Consider the following 5893-nt stretch of genomic DNA (forward strand, 5'->3'; position numbering starts at 1 on the left):
AATAGTAAATGGGTGTACTATTTTTATTTGAGCCAATGTTTCGCCCCACGTTGCAGGGCTTACGTATTTTGCGTATACAATGAAACGTAAAATTGAATAAGAAAAATTAAAGGTTATAAACAATAATAATAATATAATATTTCTTTTCTTTATCTGGTACTGTTACCGTTTTCGTTTGTTGTTTATAACCTTTAATTTTTCTTATTACATTTTACGTTCCATTGTATACCCCTGTTATTTTCCACTATTTTTTTTGTAACTATATTAAGTGTTTGTATCTTTTTTCGCCCTGACGGTCAATCAGCAATCTACCATTAAAATAAATAAGCATTTACAAAAAAACATGTTAGTAGATAATGTTTTTTCTCAGTTTTTGTTGCAAATTTATTGACAGCAACTGTAGAATTGATTATCTTACATTCTGTTTTCAGTTTCTAGTGCATTTCCTCACTCTTAAAGTTAAAAAGTATTTTCGGTAATAATAATAAAGGATTGAAGTTTTATGAAATAATCTCGGATTGTAAAAGAACTCTACAGTTTAATTACTTTACTTACCTTTCTGTTAAATTCCAGAAGTTGTGCAATCCAAAGATCTAGAGAAATTCACCTATTTATTACTGCAATTATATTACCTAGGGAGTGGAGGTGAATAAAAATACTACCTTGATTAAACCATATATCCTCATGGGAACGATGACAAATTGAGAAACCTTATTCAAACATAAGGCATTAGGTAATGATATCGAAAAAATATTTTCCCAGGCATTGAGTGTGATCGAAGATTTTTCTTGTGGGGTGTAGACAGGCAAATAGTATAACCCTAATCTCCTTCAAAGCAAAAAGGCCATGCCCACGAAGCTAAAGTTTATGCTGAGTTTAATAGGAACGTCCACCATTGTAATCCTAAATTAATCAGAAGACAACCAGTGATTGACTTTTACTCTTCCTTTACTTCTCTATTACGTCCCTGATCATAAGGTCCACCTTTTTTGTTTCACTTGTCCTGCCACTTTAACTCCTCCATTATACTCCTTTCTCTAAGGGTCTCGAGATTTAAACACGATCAATAATATGTCCTCTTACTAGATATTCCATATATATGTAAGTCAAAGTGAAAAAATCAAGGTAATAGGCTAGAATATAATACTATGAAGATGGTAATATTATATTGTAACCTATAATACTTGGAAATATAAAAAAAGGTTAGGTTAGGATTCATATATTTCTGAAATATGTGAAACCGTAAGCTGTATACAACCGAGCTATGAGGAATGCTATTCACAAATTGTAATATCACTGGTCAGAAAATATATTTAATTTTACAATTGGCTTTATTTTATACCTCTGAACATGTTTTACGAGCTGCGATTTTTTTTAAGTAATGTGGTTTTGGTTATAAGCCTTTGTGACAAATTGTACCCTTACGGACTCTGAAGATTTCTCTTATTAACTAAATTCCTTCTTATTAACTAGTCTTAAATACTTAACGATCTATGGACTTAATTTTTCCCACAAACTAATCACGGATACTGAAGATAAATAAATTTAGTTCGTGTTTATGACAGCCCATGATGAAAAATCAAACTAATATTTCAATTTTAATTGTAAATTGTAGCATATCAGGAATAACTGTAAGTAAACAACATTATTTAATGAAAAAAAAGGTAACATGGTACTTGAAATAGAAGGAGACGCTGAAACTTTTAAAATTTGAACCCTGAAGCTGTTGATAGGTTGTAATAGTGATATCTGATCGGTAATTCGGTTAAGCAGTTTTCTGTCGAAACAATTCGAACCAGTACTATCGAAGCGGGTGTTTTTACTCTAATTATGAGTATTTTTCGGCTTAGCGAGTATAGCGGATTTCGGGTAAAATAGCTTTGCAGTGTCACACTATTTTCTCGCCTTGTTTTTTTTAGTTAATCCTTACGCTGAATCTACACGTTTGCCAGTTGTCGCTAATCGAAGACTTGTACAAATACTTGGTAAACAAAGGAAGCAACAAACATCGGTATCCACACATTTGTTTTGTTCTTTTGATTTGTTTCAGCTTTTACATTCGATTTAATCTATTTTTATTATAAAAAAGAAAGAAAATAAAGAAAGGAGAAAAGAAATGTAAATGTTAGCTATATGATAAAAAAAATAGTTCAACATAACCTATAAATTATGTATAACCTTTGTTCTAGATTTTTTATCAGAAACTTTTTAATTTAATTACGTAGACATATAATGTCTTCATGAATAAAGACTTTTGATGTGTTAAATAAAAAATAAACTGCTTAAGTTCATTAATAAGATTTGAAACAATGTATTTACATCGAATCGATATAAATTTAAGATATACAATCTTAGACAGGAGTTAATTATTGAGCCCAAAGATTGGAGAAATTCTTTACTTAATTAAAACATGGAGAGCATAAATACTCATCAATTGGCAGTTCTAAAACAATGCAAACTGAAAATAAACATGTGGATACAGCACGAGCACTCTTTGATTTGTGCCAAAAAACCGACACCGATGGGTCGGGTCGCAAATCCAGGCCAAATTGTACCAGCCAATCCAAATAACCCAACCACACACTCGCGCCTGCGAGAATTTGTCATTCTTTGGGAAACGTGTAGAGGCTACTACTGATAGGTTATTATTTTTCCTTAGATATTGGATTATTGCAAAGAGGTGTACCTAGACTATTTGGGGCCGATGACATATTTATTTTTGGGTCCAGAGATGGGTTTATTTTTTATGTATGGGATGAATATAATTTTTGGGCCTTGGGGAGAATGGATATTTTTGGTCGACAGAGTCGGCAGCACTTGTTTGAACAGTGGTGATGTAGTATTGCTATTCCAGGGAAATATTTCTGCTGAGGAATCTTTCTGTTGCTGGAAACTTCTTATTCTCGGGATCAGTTTCTGTTACTTGGGACTGTTTCTGTCATGAGGTGTTTCTGTTGTGGGGCTGCAAAACAGGTTTATTCAGTGTTTCCGTTGGTATTGTCCTTCTCACCAACTTCTTATCATAGTACACCACGTTTTGGCTGCTAGGTCGAGCCAAGTTACCCCGTAACTTTTCTCGCAGGTCTTAAGTAATTATAATTAATTCGGTGACCAGCAGATAGTAACAGTGTCACTAAATAAAAAAAAAACTGAATTATTAGTAAAAAATAATAATTTTATTCATAACAGACTAGGAAAATAAGATGGAAATTCATCTTAACGCGAGTATTTTTAGACTGAACGAAAATTATTTATAGACTCATACGGGCCATTTACTTTTTTGTTTTTTTCATGGAGTAGCTGATTCGGGAATAATGATATCGGTAATTTGAAGCAGCTATTGATACAGAAGGAAAGTATAGGAATAGATATATTAAAAATGAAATAAAAACTTGGTAACATCTCATTTCTAACCGATAAAAGATTGTTCTAATATGAAAGCTTCTGAGCATGGGCAATCGAAGGTCAGACGGTTAGTTTTTTCTGCTGTTGTATTTCGCATATACCCATAATTCAATTTTTAGAAAAACATTTTAAACCACCAGCTGGTTGTGAGAACGTTTAATCACTTTATCTTAATTTCCACTCCATCTCTAATTGCCTCATGATGGTGAAGTCAAAGCCTATTTTCACTGCTGAAGAAGAACTTTTGCTGCAGGATTTTGGCAGGAACGTTTTTACCAAGACATATGCTCTTTATTATGGAAATGCATTTATAGTTTCAGCTATACCCATTTGGCTTTTCTGGAGAATACATATGATTGATGTATACAGCTCTACATTACTATTTATAGTTGTTACTCTCTTGAATACATATTTAGTGGCTTTTGCCTATAAAAACACCAAATTAATACTAAAACAAAAAATTTTTTGTTATTATCATTATTATAATCATTTTGCGGTTAAACGCGAAGATAAAAAAATGAAGAAAAAAGAAAAAGATGAAAGAACGTTATGGAAAAAAAATGAAGTTGCGGACTATGAAGCTACCACCTTTTCAATTTTCTACAACAATGCTCTGTTTTTAGCACTTGTCATATTTATTGGTTTCAATGTTTTGAACACATTTTCTCCCTCAACAAATTATATATTTTCCTTAGGAACTGCTGGTGGTTTGTTGGCATTGCTCTCAATGGGTGCACAATAAATATTTAATTTATAAATTAATGAAATTACTTGTCATGTTAAGGCAATGGTAATACTTACTATTGGTTGAAAATAATTACGGATCTCCCTCTCTTCGCTTGCCATCGCCTCCAGTTAAAGTAGTCGAGAGCATAAAATATATTGGAAACTATTTGATGAATGTGTCTAGAGGATAAAGAAACTTTCAAATTTATTTTTTGCTATTGTGGTTGTTCACCTTCTACATTACATTTTATTATGTGAGTCAGGTATTTTTTAGCCTGAAGATATTTTTAAGATTATACTGTTGTATATATTGTAGGTTATAAAAAATCATTTATTTTAGGGCCTTTAGCTACATAAAATGATACTAACAAAACTAATGATGTAACTATTACAATATATTAAGATGTATAAGTTCATGTTAATTGTAATAAGTTATATAATATAACTTATAATAAACAGTGGTTTATCATAAAATTGATATACCTACACAAAAATAATTCAACCATATTACATATATCTATTTGTATATATGTTGTTTTGTCTGGAGAAAGCCAAAATTATTGATAAAACAAAGTCATCTAAGTTGTTTGTTATACAGTGGATGTCAGCTGCTGGGACTGGTAGCTTACACATTATTTCTGTTATCATAAATGAACTTTCATATATAAACATTTTGAGATAAAATTAAAGTATAATTGTGAACAAATTTGACATAAGAACAGTAATTTGTTTTACCAGGATAACAATTCTAAAAATTCTCCACTCCTAGTGAGAAATGGTTGATATTAAACAATAACAGAGTCCTGAAAACTCCTTTATGACCAAGTGTTATCCATGTGATTCAGTACCATTAGCCTAAAATTGAGACAGCAATAAAAAAAACTATCAGAAAATTTTATTAGAAGAATGAGAGTAAATTTCATCTGATGCTAAAAGACTGGTCGAATAATTCATCCTAAATTGGCTTTTGGAAGACATTAAAATAAAGGTTTATCAGTGAGGTATCAGGGAGTGAAGAAGTTGTTTGCTATATTTTTCAGATTTAATCAAGACAAAAGAGGTCTTTCATTTTCATTTTGATTTATCTATTACTGATTCTTATAATGTAATTAATTTTTTTATTTCCCTTTTTATTAAAAATTGTAGTATTATTAGCATGATCATAAAATTTGAATTTCCTCTTGTAATTGAGAAATAAAGTTAGATTGAAATATTTGTGTGTAATTATATCAGTTTCATATTGAGTCACTATAATGTAACTTGTATTATATGTTTTTTCCATTCCATTCTACTTACAGTTATTATAAAAATCTTGTTGCTATATTAGACTTATTTATATAAGACCATTTGCCATTAAACCTTAGTACTAAGCCTTAATTAAATTGGCAAATATAATTTTAAGTGTTTTTAAACATGCTATTGTATCAAGGATTTATTACTTATGTGTAATTTTTAAAGTAAGGATTATGTAAAGATTCAAAAATTAAATTGAATTTTCATTTATTGCCTTCTTCATTTATCATTCAAATATACAGTCATTTACTTAAGAAATAACATCATATAAAAATAGTTAAACAAATAGCATAAGTTGCCTGAAATCCCAACATTTTTTTTAGTCGTATCTTAAACCAAATGGTATTTTGTACAAATGAACAAAATTATAAAATAAAATAAAATAAACATCTTCCATTACAAAATATATGTTTTACAACGTTCAATTTGTCTTATAAACTAATACTTTATTTTGTTTTTTATTTAAACA

The 5893-nt window shown here is 30.1% G+C and overlaps 1 pseudogene; it reads left to right on the plus strand.

The window, feature by feature from the left end:
- Positions 1–341: 341 nt before the first annotated feature.
- Positions 342–5560, plus strand: LOC106681890 (translocon-associated protein subunit gamma pseudogene; annotated as a pseudogene).
- The last annotated feature ends 333 nt before the right edge of the window (positions 5561–5893 follow it).

Source organism: Halyomorpha halys, unplaced genomic scaffold (assembly GCF_000696795.3).
Source record: "Halyomorpha halys isolate HHAL.00 unplaced genomic scaffold, Hhal_1.1 Scaffold373.1, whole genome shotgun sequence".
Taxonomy (NCBI): Eukaryota; Metazoa; Arthropoda; class Insecta; order Hemiptera; family Pentatomidae; genus Halyomorpha; species Halyomorpha halys.